This window comes from Tympanuchus pallidicinctus, unplaced genomic scaffold (assembly GCF_026119805.1).
Source record: "Tympanuchus pallidicinctus isolate F22 unplaced genomic scaffold, pur_lepc_1.0 scaffold15, whole genome shotgun sequence".
NCBI classification, from domain to species: Eukaryota; Metazoa; Chordata; class Aves; order Galliformes; family Phasianidae; genus Tympanuchus; species Tympanuchus pallidicinctus.
Genome location: NW_026294669.1, coordinates 19636296 through 19650719, shown reverse-complemented (window position 1 = coordinate 19650719; position 14424 = coordinate 19636296). Strand labels below are relative to the sequence as shown.

The following is a 14424-nucleotide window of genomic DNA, read 5'->3' as shown; positions in this document are numbered from 1 at the left end:
ATTTCACCCTAACAACAAATCTAAATCTACCAGGGCTGCTCCAAAAGTAATGCCTCTTATTTTATTACATTGGTCCACGATGACAGAGGCAGATGTTGGTGGTATGGCACTAGAGGCTGAACCCTTCCATCAATATTCCATTACATTTTGTTGTTGTACGACAGATGGCAGCAGAGGGGCAGTCTGACAAAAAAGTATCTGACCTGGAACTGTGTATGAAGCAAAGATGTGCCACTGAATTCCTTCATGCAGAAAAAATTGCACCCACTGACATTCATTGACACTTGCTGAACCTTCGTGGGGACCAAACAGCAGGTGTGAGCACCATCAGGGAATAAATGGTGCATTTTGGCAGCAGCAACAGCAACGTGAATGATAATCCACACTCTGGATGGCTACGCACAGCTGTCACACCACAAAGTGGAGAGCATCTTATCAGCTCATTCATGAGAATCAGAGGATTACAACCCGAGAACTGTGTATGTGCTTCAACATGCTGGAAACAATGGTGGCATTGGAATAGTGCAAAGTTTGAGCCAGGTAAGTTCTATGACTGCTCACTCAGGAACAGAATGAACGCTATATGCAAGTTTGCTAGGAGCCACTGAACCAATATAAGGGTGAAGATGGCAGTTTTGTGGATCATGTCATTACCAGTGACAAGATATGCTATCACCATTACAAGCCAGAGTCAAAACAGCAGTCCATGAAGTGGCAACACGTGAATTCCCCAAACATTCAAGACTACACCTTCTTCCCCCCCCCACCCCACCAGGTACTAGGACAGCCATCATATCACTATCACTAAAAAGAATCAACTGCTCTTTGTAAGCTCCAGTGGTTTGCTTAAGGTTGAACACAATAAAGGATGACAGCTATAAAGTGACTGCAAAGCAATGTAAACATTGCAGTTGTTTTATCTCTTGATTTCCCTTAAGGAATATTTGACATGCTGAATCTTTCATTAATTCATATATATGTTTATGTATATTCAAAAGCTTTAAAAACTTCAACCTGGTCTGACGAAATTAATTCCTTAACTGAGAAAGGGAATGCTGCATTTGTTCAATTGACAGACAAGCCCTCATTAATTAGCATTTAGCTTCAGGTAGTTCATGAGTAAAGGCCATTGTAAGACATTTTAAATCACAGTTGAAATACATTAGAGATGGTTAAAATCCAATTTGAGTGAAGAGAAAAAAACACTTTCTGCAAAGGTAAACAGCTACCCCTAGATGAAAGAATAATGTTACATAAAGTGTCCAGAAATCAATTCCTTGAATTTTTCATTGGATATCATGCAGATAATTTCTCTTCCTGCAACTAAGCTTGGAATAAGTAAATCCTGATATGCTAAATGTATGGTTGTCCCACAGGGGATTCTTTTTATATTTTTCAATCAAGTTTGATGAAGATACTTTCACTTTTCCATACAGAAAAACTTCCAAAGGTTTCTGGTTCCTAGCAACATCCCTCTCATCTCAATCAGAAAGACCTGAATAAGGTAGTTTTCTCACAGAACAGCATGTTGAAAAAGGTGAAACAGTCATGCAGTGGTAAAAATCCAAGAGTCCAAAGAAGAAATAGAGAAATAAAGAGTTATTGAAAAATGAGTTATGATTGCTTAAACATTACTGCATTTTGAAAATCAAAGCATTTTAGAGATCAGAAATGAATAAGGAAGCCATCAACCACCAGGTTGGAGCAGGCAAAAAAGGAGTTGTGCTTGTACTTCTGAAAAGTCAAAAACAACACTTATAACCAAGCTTCAGATGAGCAAATTTGTCTGCAGGAGTTGAAAACAGACGAAGTTGCTTAATATACTTTCACATGACTATTTACAGAATCCACAGAAGTGGATTCATAACTTCTGATAGTCAATGAAGTCAACAGCACATGCATTGAACGGTACAGGTTCTGCACGATAAAACATTTATTTCATTTCTACTTTGTTTCTCCCTTAATTCAGCTGCCAGTATGCAGTTAGCCACATGGTTTTTGACTGGAGAAAAAACAAACCTTCATGAAGCAAAAAGGCATGGGATCACTTCTTCCCTCCTCTCCTTTCTTGCAACATTAACAGAAAGGAATACTGCACAAACACCGGGACACAACTTCAACATATGGAAAAATACTTGCTTATCTCAGAGTCACCAATGGAATTTACCATTGAGAGATTCTATACAATTTATTTATTTCTGTAACAACACACATACTGATAGAGGGGTAAATTTAGCAAAGCAATAATCATGATAAAAGGTCAAAAAGCTTAAGTTGCTTTAAGTGTTAGTAGATGTGCCAAAAAATAATGCAATGAAGGTTACACCAGGTTACACTGGTGAATTTTGCCCTTAGAGCTAGGAATAACTCAGGGGAGGAATAGAACTCTGGGGAGTAAATAATTTGAGTTTTGCATTCTTTAATGCCTCATTTTCTAACACTTCATTCTTTTAAGAGTGAACTTCACAAGAGATTCTGTATAACTTTCCAGTATCAGAACCCTGGTTATTTCACTATTTATCATCCAGTGCACATAGGTGGTGTAATTTACACCATTAACTTCACTTTGGTTCAGAACTTACCTAGCATACTGGGACACTTTACAACTTGTACAAAATCAAAAACACTTGGAAAATATTTTTCATAAGCAAGGGAAGAAACATGACTCCCACTGGATTACAGAGCTCACTCCTCATATCAACAGCAACAATCATAAGCTTTATTTTTTATATTGCTGAAGTGGTAGAAGAAAGAGCTGCAGTAGCTGTCACATACTTGGATATCAGTATAATCCCAAACAGTGATAGCTCAAAAAAAATGCCTTGGGTGGAAACATTGTCATGCAAATTTAAAAAAAAAGTTACATGACTGCAAACCAAAGGTAATGAAACATGGCAACACAAAAAAAAGAGGAGTCCAAAGATGTACTAAAAGGGCATGGTTTTTTTGTTGGTTTTTTTTTTTTTTTTATATAAAGTCTCAGAAAGAGAATAAACTACTTCATAGCACTATAAAAGCACCAAAGAAGGAAAAGGTAGAAACAATAGTCAAAATAAGTAAGTGATGCATAGGTCTGCAAAGACTTAGAAATGCTTAAGGAAAAGTCAATTTGGAAAAAATTCGAGGGAGATGTTTAAGTAGAGCCAGTGAGTGGAAACAATCCTGAACATAGTTCAAGTACATGGCACATTACTTATCACTATCATCCCCATTTCTTTGTAGATACTTATAAAAGATTAACTGCAACAACAGCCTTTCTTAACACAGACAAAAAGCCGTTACTGTAACAATTACCAAGTTCTAGCATAAAATACTGCTAATTTAATGTGGTCCAGGTAGAGAGGAAAGACAGATCAGAAAATTCACAGTAGTATGATGGAATTCCAGAAAAATTATCAATAGTTATGTATAAAATTTTCCTTTTAAGTGATGCCAGTACATAGCTATGACAACTGTGTGCAAACATACGAATGTAAGTACTGAAGGCAAAAATTATCTCAAATACATGAAAGCAGTAGATATAAGAACCAAAGAATAAAGTCTTAAAATTGGGAAGGGAAATGAGAATAACCTTGTCTGTAGCACTCGACACACTGAACTGCGGCATATTTCTCTATAACTTGTGGCCATTCACAAATCATTCAGGATGGCTACTTTACATGTGAACAGACAAAACTTTAGAGAATACACAGAACAGAATAATATATGCCTGGAAGGGAGATAAAAACAGTGAATGGAAAAATAGAAATGGATATAAAGATCCTATCACATAAAGACATTCTAGCTTCAAAAGAAGGGACAGATCTGGTACTACTCTTTAAAACTGACCAGGAGAAAGCACGACAGGTTTCATTTATGCAGTTTGCTATGTTGTTAAACTCAATCTCTAAAAATACATAGACAACAGCAAGAGACAGAAGCCAGAGGATGCAGAGCCCTTTGCCCCATGTGTGACAAAGTCTACTGTCCTTTATTGCACTGAAATTACTGGAACTGGACACTTAAAGCATTGCACCTTTCTACATCCTATTAAAAGTACAACTTAATGGAAGCTCACTACCTTAAGACTCTAAATACTTGATGTGTGCTACTGCTCTCTCACCACACAGAGCATCTAACAAGAATTTCCTTCAGCTCCCTGTTGGAGCAGTCTGTGGCTGATGCCTGCTGCAAAGAGATGAGCACAGCTGAAGAAGTAAAAAATGCCGAGAGAGTGCTGCTATTACGGAACTGCTGAAAGGCAGTGCATTCACGGTGAGGAAGGCAGTGTGTGCCCTACTTACAATTTGACAATTAAAACTTTTAAATTTTCCCTTTCTTAGGCGATTTTCCTTTCTGTGGCATCAGACATTCTTATTTTTTATCATATTGAGCAATCTAATTCTGAGAAGTTACATGGGCATCTCCTATAGCAAATCCTACTTGCACATAAAACTATTCAAAACTGATCATTTAAATATAATAGATAGCATTCATTATTGTTTTAATAGATTTGAAAGTAAGAGTTGCTTTTTCCTTCCATAAAAGCTCTTTAGCATATTAAATTAACATTTTCATTTGTACATACAGCAACACTTTCATCAGGTAACAAAGTTACGAATGCATAAACCAAGGATGAAATTCCAGCAATGAAGACATACTTGAAAGGAAAAAAAATCAAAAGAAACATTAATTGGCAAGGATATGAGCATACTAAAGCTTTGCAATAGCTGGGCAATCATGATAGTCAATCATGGTCAAGAATCTATTTCAGTCAACTTCCTGTATACTATTTCAGTATTTTAACATATACATGCAATCACATAAAGGGTGAGCTGTGTCTTTATTCTATAATTCTATATATATTCAATACGGGGAATAGGCATGTATAAAGAACCTCTCAAGCTCTGTGAAAGCTACTTGCAACAGAGCAGCCTCACAAAGATTGTATTTTGTGTACTCTGCTGTTTTCTCACACTTTTTGCGTGCACAATCACTATTCACTGTAGGAATTATTTTGTTAAAGAATGGGAGGGAAATATAACTCATGTTTTGCTTCTGGATAACGTTATCAGTTATTATGTTTTAGTCAATGTAGATAAACTCAATTCTCATCCAAAGACATTGGTACCAGGAAAAACAATTCCCCTACCACTCTGCAATGATACTTGCATTAACAGTTTGGATGCCTTTGTAACATCCATTCCTCCTAGAACTCCTATGGTAATAAAATACGCATTACTACCGTTTCTATGGCTTGAAGCATGCATTTCCAGAATTTCCTGTTCCCTGCAGCTTTATATAACATGAAAGAACAAAGTTGACAGCAGTTCACTGAAAGATCAGTTCTTGTGGGCTGGTTGGTAGCATGCACTGTTTTCTGATGAAATATAAGTAATAATTGAAAAACCTTCAGAAAGTTTTGAAGGCAGAAAAATCCTCCCCCCTTGTTAAAACAGGAAAAGCCTGTCTCAGAAGAAAATAGCACAGAGTACATTTTGTTTATGAGATCAGATCGAAGTAACACACTCTTTAAGGAAATTCCATATGGCAGATGTATGTAAACACATCAGACAACCTGCTAAATCAGTTTTGTTGTGAACTTCTGTTGCAACCTCAAAGTATATAGACTTTTGACCATTGTCACAGCAACAGCATAGGTAAATTCTCCAGCTATTACCTGCCCAGATTACACTTCTCTTTAAAGGAGGAACTATGATTTACATAAAATGGTACCTTCTTCACAACTGAATCAGTGTATTCAGACAACTGCTTAATTGTCCATACATTTACCACATTTTACATTCTCTCTGTAGAGCTAGAAAGAGTACTAAGAAATACACATAGTTACGGTATAATTCTCACCAATGATACAAGAGTTATTTCCTAACCACTCGATCTCTGATTATCTAACCACCCAGAAAAACCTAGGGAGAAATACTCAATGAACTCTTCCTTGGAGATCAACTATTGCAGCATAAAATGCTAGCAGGATAAATAATGACAAGTGCAGAAAGAGAGACCACATGGATAAATGTATAGAAGGGAAGCATATCAGAAAACTGTCTCAAAAATGATGGTAAAATTTTAGAAAGGGACCTTTGGAAAGAGTTCCATGCTTTTACAGAGGAGACAGGCTTGGAGACTATTGGCAGAAGGGAAAATGGGAGAAAAACCTGTACCAAGCTTTTAATCTTCCCTTAATTGTACTAAGAGTCTCCAGCATTATCCCCGGAGAGAATTAAGCATAAAAGACAAGGTAACTCAAGCAAGTTCCAAGTCAGCCCTTTCAAAACAGCATAACTTCTTTGAATGACTCAGTTTCTCAAAGACTGGGTCATATAAAAATAGTACTGCACAGCATATTTTTATGATGCTAAAACAGAACCATGATATTCTAGCTGTTTTCCACTAATCAGTACTTGAGAGTGTCTGAATGAGGTTCTTGGGAAACTCACAGAATAAAGCTTGTCTGAGTGTTCTTAAAAAATGAAGTGGTTCATACCACAATAAAATATTTTGTGCTGGTTGTCAAAAAAAAAAATGGTATTTTTCAAAGGTCACGAGAGAAGTGGAATGCAAAATTAAGTAGAAATTACTCGGGAAATGGTCAGAGGTTAGAATGTAAGTTTAATTACATCAATAAGTACTAAACACAAGATGGCAAGGCTTAATTTTAAATGCTGATTATTTATCACCCTCAAACGCATGGCATACAAGCCTAGTTAAGAGCCAAGCGCCATGTGTAAAAAGAAAGAATTTTACTAATGTAATTTAAAATGAACAGAAATCAGAAGATACTTGGAATATAAGCTTTTATTTGGAAACCTCACATTTTTTAATTTTTGCTTTTGAAATGCAACCAAATAACTATTTTAAGAAGAGTTCAGTGAAAATACACATTAGTGGCATTATATAATCAAGACAAAATGAATGAAAAAGGAACAGAACTTTCAGCGCCACATCACTGACAGCATGGTATGAATTTACACATTCCTATAAACCCCTGAATTCAACAACAGCACGAAACAGCAATAATAGATACAATCATTCTGTGAACATCCACTCCTTTACAGATTCCAAAGATACAGAGTGTATATGCTTTACAGGGCCCCTATCTCTTATGTGCTGTTCATGAACATTTGTTATATAGCCACTCACCAAAACACTACATAAATACATCCACACAAGCAGACTGTTCCATAAATTCCCATGAGATTTAAGCATTTAAGGGGACCTGTGGCCCCATTAGAGCATGTTTCAGACCTGGTACTTCTACACTGCTACTGAACACATTTCTAGGAATTTTGTAGCTCACAGGAAAAAATAATGGAATCACAGCAACGCACAAACCCTGTGAACTCTAATTGCTTGAGTACCAGTGTTCAGACTGAAACAAGGATTGATTACAGAGCAGACCTTTTTATTCATTTCCTCTTTCCCCTCACCTAGTACCAGCCATAACCAGCATAAATGAAAGGCTGGGTCCTCTAATTGTTATTTTCTGCTGAAGGAGATATTCCTCATTCAGTCAATAGTGCTTTATATTTTCACTTTCAAATGCATCTCCAAGATGCCAAGAGTTTTAACTCTTTGATACAGCTTACCCCAGTACAACTATTGAGTTGAGCATTTTATTAAGCACCCCAAACTACCAAGCCACCAAATCATTTCAGTGATGCCAAGCTCTCACACCACACCAGATATGTCACTGGATAAAAAACAATCACAGAAGAGAAAAAGGGTAAACAGAATTTAAACAGCCTGCAATGCATCCTACATAAGGAGATGAAAGAAATTACTGATTACCTGGGCTGAAGTCCCACAACATTCCTTGACTTCAGTAAGGTAGTATTTACCATGGATGAAGAGGAAAGGATACAGTCCAAATGAAAGGGCAAATGCCGAACCTTACAGCTCTGATTACATCGAAGAAAATGAAAGACATCTATTAGAACTGTTCTAATGCAAATAAAAGTCTTTCTTTTTGAGTCCATTTATTAAACTCTAAAACTAATAAATAGGTATGTTTTAGTGTTTTAGCTTGTTTTGTCTTTTAAGGTGTTGAATGCTCATTCAAGCAAGTGCTTCCTTAAGGGAAGATGAATTCACATTGTGATAAGTGGCTCTTGCAGGTTATACTGTTCTTGCTGAACAAGTGGACACAAACTATTTCACAAGGTATTTTATAAACGAAAGTGTCAGAAAAGAGACTAAAGTATAACTGTGCTGCTTTCAATGTGCTCATCTGCAAAGTATCTTCTACCACTACAGATCTTAGTCTTTTTCTTTTATTAAGTGCCAGCAGCTTTAAGCAAATGGATTTTAAAAACATCAATGTTAAAACACATTCATTGATCTAATAAATGGCATTACATTAATCGCCCTACCCACTGTAAAGCACAACCAGAAAGCATATATTCAAATGCAGTATGCAAGCATGCATTCTAAAGAAATGTCTTGGAGGAACACACAACCATATCCATTGCCATAAAGCAACCATAAATGTCTGTAATTCATTGCTGAAAAGCAGTTGCTAAGGAATTCCTGTTTTCAAGAACATGCAGGAACCAAATTGCCTCAGGATAGACAATAGATTTGTTTTGTGTGAGGAAGTAAAGAAATGAAGGACTGAGATAAGGCTGACTAGAAGATCAGAAAGCATCAGTCTCCAAAACCAACTCATCCACATCACCCTCGTGGTTGAGAAGAGGAGCAGTGTCAAACCCAAAAGTTAAGAAATGAACGAAGCCTTGTGGAGTTGATCATTTTGGTACCCACTCTAAAGGCAATAAAATACCCTGCCAGCAAGTGCAGTTCCAAGCTCCAGGCAATTTGACACAGAACTTTGACACGTTGAGCGAGTTATTTAATGCAATAATATATACATGCAAGATAGATAATAGATTATGTACACATAGCTACATACAAAGTGTTAGCTCTTTTTCCTCTGACAGATGAGAACAAGATCAATAGTTAAAATGTATATTTGACCAAAAAACCTATTTTTTAAGCATCAAATCTGATTCTTCTGAAAGACATAATAAAAAAGGACTAATGAAAGTTTGCTCCCCGAAATAATATGCATAGGCTTCCAATTGTGTTACAATACATGACTTTTCCCTGTTTAGCATATCAAGCTTAGAGATACCACATTAAGTAATACAATCTGCTGAGGATGAAAAGCAGTTGCTTTACTAATAAAAAAGCTGGTTATAGAAAATGCAAGTTTGGCAGTAATGCTTCCAAGGAAAAAAAATATATATATCATAGCCTCAAAAGCATCTGCACAGCTTAAGTATATACACTGCAGTTTGCTCTTCTGAAATTTAAATATTTTAGGAATAATCAAAACACTTCCTTTTCTTGAAAACTGGATGAGTCCATATTTTATTATGTTAGAAATAAAATTGAAAAAACATGAGAAAAGCCAATAAATGAATTACTTAGCAGGAAGAGAAATCCAGCAAGCATGTTAGTCTATTTGCTCTTTTCCTAGTGAGGAATCTCTAAGTCAAGCTCTTCACAATATAATTTAAGACTCTTTTGAAGTGCTAATAAAGATAAATATTCACAAGGGATGTAAGCAAAAGTAACCATATATTTGCACACTATCTGGCATCATGGGCTTCAAGCTAACGGGCGTTATTATGGGGACACAGAATTGTATCTATGAGAAATGGCACACTAAGGTTAAGAAAACACTGCTCTACAAAACTTTTGTCTCCAAGTGGTTAATTAATGACAGCCACAAAGTGTTGCAACTAAAATAGAAATAGGAATAAAAAGGAACACTGAGGTGCAAACAGATGACACTGAAGAACAAGAACCAAGAAGACATGTTGCAGAGAAACATAAGGAAGGCTCAGGTCTTCGCAACTTACTTGTTATTTTTCAGCATTTTCTGTTGTTTAAGGAATATCCTGAGTGCCTAAGTCACCATAAACAAAGAACAAGGAAAGGGAAATTTACAAACTTCAGACTGGATCCCCTTTATTTTTTGCAGAAACTGCACCATCAACAAACCAGAAGTCCACCTTATAAGATAGAGTCATGAGAAGCGATCACAAAAACAAAAGGGAAGATCCAAGGAGTTGATTACAACAGTAATGAAAGGCAACAAAACAGCAATATTAAAGGCAAGGCTCTGCTCCCACTTAGCTTCATGTATATCAAATTGTATTGTCTTCATTTGAAATATACTCACTTTGCACCAGTAAAACTAGGGGTACAATTTCACAATTTATGCTTGTAAACCAACAACTTTGGAATCTTCCCCTACTACTCACTTCATGTTTTTACCAGTATTAACACAGAAGGTATGAAGGTGGAATGTTACTTACAAATCTTTGCTCATATCTTGCCAACTCTGTGTTTGCTGTCATATTCTAAAGCCAGGAGGAAGGATTTTTCTTATTCCTCCCCCCTTCCATGTGTTAGTCTAGGAAAACTGATTGCCTATCATCACTTCGTATTTCAATGTCTAACACACTGGCTCTGCCTCTTTGCATACAAATTTGAATCTCTCAGCAGTTGAAGACTTGCAGACAGCACAAGACAACAAATTCTACACACTTGAGTCCTTCCACATCTAAATTCCATGTTGTATTCCCCATCCAATACCATGGAAAAGTTCTTCCTTATTCTTATAAGATGGTTGTTTGAAAGTTTGATGAACACAGTATTCCAGCTACAGTCCAAAGACAAGCTACTAGAACCTCATCTTCCACATTTCTCAAATAAAACTGCATTAGAGACACGAATAATCAAGATATAGTTTGAGTAGTCAATGGAGAGCGTGACATGAAGCAGGCAAAGAAAGCCAGACATTCCACTACTACCTTCTTACACTTTTGTGGGTCTCCAAGCTCTTCACTATTTTAAATAACACTATCATCCATTCTGTAAAGCTAAACTGCTTTCATTTTATTAACTACAGTTTTATGTCCCTGCTATACTTATCTACAGAAAATCAGTGAATTGTTGCAAAGACTTCTGCAACTGATTGCTAGACAACATACTGACAGTAGTACAGTAAAATCAATCTGAGAGTCTGTTTGGATGGGCTTTAATCCAATTATTTCTTTGATTCACTTCCAATCACACCATCACCCCCCTTCTCCAGTACCTAATTTCTCACATCCTAACAATTCTCTCACTTTATGAGATGGAAATTTCTGATCTGGAACACTGCATCAGGAAGTATTGATACTGACATGAGATTCCTGGTACTCTTCAAAAATGTCCAAGTAATCAGAAGTATACCAAAGAGAGAAGCAAGAACTCTCTCCTGTAACAATGTGACATATTCTCAGTAGCCTAAGGCAAGGAAAAGGCTGCCTCTCTAAAATGCTGCCTACTGTATTGCTTTCCCTGTGACTCCGTGACATATATTGATAGATAATGCACTTATGGCAAAAATGAATTTTAAAAAATGAAAAATTTGTCTATGTTTATTTCCATTAATGTATTTTTACAGTGCCTACTGTAATATTTAGATACAATTTCAAAAGACAAACTGATATAAGGAAATGCACTGAGAGCTACACCCTCAATTCAGTTGAACATAAACAGAACTTACTCAGAAGTATCACTGTATGCTGCACTTAAATCACATGTATCAAGTGACCAGCTATTTCCTAAACAGCATTCCATTCAAGTTATTTTAAAAATTTATTTTTTGTTTTTGACAGGCAGCCTGTTTTGAAAGAGTTTACTAAACACAAATATTTATAATGTTCAGAATATAAAGTTAAGAAAGCAGTTTCTTCCAAAGCTGTTGTTTCAGACCTCTGAAGCCTGCTGAGGGCTACCAGATGATCAAGCAGACAAAACTAGGAAACAAATGACACTACTGTTAACCAGACAATGAGATGCTTAAGTGTTAATGGTTACAAAGAAAAAAATTAAAATATTCATTCTGACCTTCCAGGGGCCAAGACACCCTCTCTCTGAAGTTATGGCATTCCGAGGTAGTAGTTGCTCTTCCTTTACTCAAGATCAAGTGTTTCTCCGAGCACATTCAGTAACTCCTAACTGAATCTTATTCCACACAAAAGGAAATTGGTTATTTGTATGTTATTCAAGGAAGCCTGAGTAATTCACTGTGGTAGGAAAGACCTCTAAAAATAAGCCACCTCTCAGCAGATTCACTCCCTTCCTGTCTGGACTTGAATCACTTCACAATTGTGTGGAAGGACAAAGCTTGGGGATGAACTACAGAGAACTTCTGCAACAATAACACAGTTCAAATAGAATCATTTTGCTCCCACTCTGTTTAAAATATTAAACTAGTAGAAGGTAGAGCAAGCCACTGACCCATCAGGGCATGCCTGACCAGAGCTGCTTGTGTGCGTTTTTTTTTTTGTTTGTTTGTTTGTTTTGAGTTTTTTTTGGATGTAACCACCCTTGTGGTTTGGGGCAAGGTAGTTAATACTGCATTCAGCGATGCTAAAGAGGGAAAGCACACTCTTACCACCAGAGAGTATATTATCCTCACACATTCATGGAGGACCACTGAAGTCTACAGTGCTTATTGCAGTTGCTACAGATCCTCAGAAATGAGCACCAGGGACAGGAGGCACACCAACATCTGACACCCGTGATTCCCACAGTCTCCTAGAGCTCCTTTCCTCAGAACAGTGTTTGGCTGGGTGAAAACCTAACCACAGTTTTCATCATCTCCAATCTATTCTAGCAGCTGTGATAGAAAAATAGGTCTCCAAGGATGAGTAAGCGCGGAAGTTCAGCAGAGGTTCCTGAACAGGATGCTACTTAAATGGATACAGCCACCAGAGATAAGACTAGGCCATTTTAAGTGGTAACTGGTGTTAATGGGACAGTATTATTTGTTTAGACTGGCATTCCCTGAATGTTAAAGGTGGAGATTGTAGAAAAATCTTTCTGTAAAGAGCTGAGTATGAGGCTCTGTGCATCACAGAAGGCAGCTAATCATGTTTTTGATAAAGAATATCCTGTCTTTTCCACAAAGAGTATTCAAGTCCATAAAACTGAAAAAAGGAAAACGATAAAGAGTCACCTAGAAATCTTTCAGCAATCTTTCAGATAAAACCCAATTATAATTGCACTTTAAGAAATCACCACATCCTGCTGCATTTTGTACATTAAATATGTTAAAAGCCACAAGTGGCCTGTTAAACACATGAATACAAGTACAGTTTCTTAAAGCAATACAGCTAATACAGAAGATTACTTTTCTACTTAAGCAAAAAGCAGAAAAGTTTGTTTAAATTCATAGAACATATCATAGAGATATTGAAAATTTTTATATAAATAAAAATTAAAATAGATCTCTCTCCCTCTTACGATATAGCTTTAGAACTTATACCAAAAGCCTCATAAGCAGTATGAATGTAAATTTATCTTCCAAGACACTGCCTAGATTTGTGATAGCAGAAGCCCATTTCTTGCAAGTGGGATTCAATAGGCTTCAGCATTAAGATACTTCTACTATAAAGGAAAGAAGATCGTAGCTCCCAGTCCTATCATTTCTGGTCAGCTGCACAATAACTGAATGTCAGTATATATTTGTTCATTTTCCAAGCTTATATTCACCTCCTAATATATATATATATCTTAATTGCAGCTTCATAACTCACATGCAGTTATGGTTTGCCAGAAGTCTGTAGTCAGGAAATTTTCATTTTCTCTTAACTAAAAGGAAGTATCACAGAACAAAACAAACAAACATGAAAAATAGCCATCCTCAATCATAATTTTTGCACTTTTTATCATTAATCAAAGAAATCCTAAATTCATAAAGTAGTAACAATGGTAAGAAAGACAGACCAACAAGTTAGGTTGCTCTTAAACTGCAGTACTACATTTTGGTTATAGAGAAACTACTTTTTTCTGGAATTAAGTTCTCATCATACAAGAGTTGATATGTGTATGCACAAGACTTCAGTTTCTGCTTTATTTATGCTGTGATGATACTGACATTGTTGCCCTGTCGCATTTTTTCCATTGTACCACTGATAATAAGTGTCTGTGGTCACTGTGTAAGGATTTTCATTACATTTTAAGTTATGAGAATGGTATCACTAATCATTTCCTCATATGGGCTTTAACAAACCAAAGATATATGAATTTCAGGATAAGTCACATTGAACACCACAACACAATACATAACATAAAAGCTTCCCTAGAGAAAAATTATTTGCTTTAGAGATATTAAATGGGATAAGAACATACCATTGCTACTACTTCCATTGCTAATATGTTTTCAGGGGAATTTTCTCAAATAATTTTGTCTGTTTTGAATACACTGCTCACCATACCTGAACTGCACTTTAGGGAGGTGTCGGGATTAGTACTTACCAAGGTAATATTACCTTGAAAACAAAAAAGTGAATTACACTGTTCTCTACCTCTGACTAACCAATAGAGTTATTTTGTGTACTGCATAATTTTGCATTCTTACTA

At 36.3% G+C, this 14424-nt stretch overlaps 1 protein-coding gene across 4 annotated transcripts in view; it reads right to left on the bottom strand.

The window, feature by feature from the left end:
* The window catches only part of RAPGEF4 (Rap guanine nucleotide exchange factor 4), a 141162-nt gene that overhangs the window by 106066 nt on the left and 20672 nt on the right, over positions 1 to 14424 (bottom strand). The window contains exon 1 of one of the 4 annotated variants that reach the window (XM_052675643.1): positions 11905 to 12047. The exons of the other annotated variants lie outside the window; for them this stretch is intronic. The gene's annotated coding sequence lies outside the window, so the exon portion shown is untranslated. Of the gene's footprint in view, positions 1 to 11904; positions 12048 to 14424 lie in introns of those variants that run through there. 4 annotated transcript variants of the gene reach the window in all.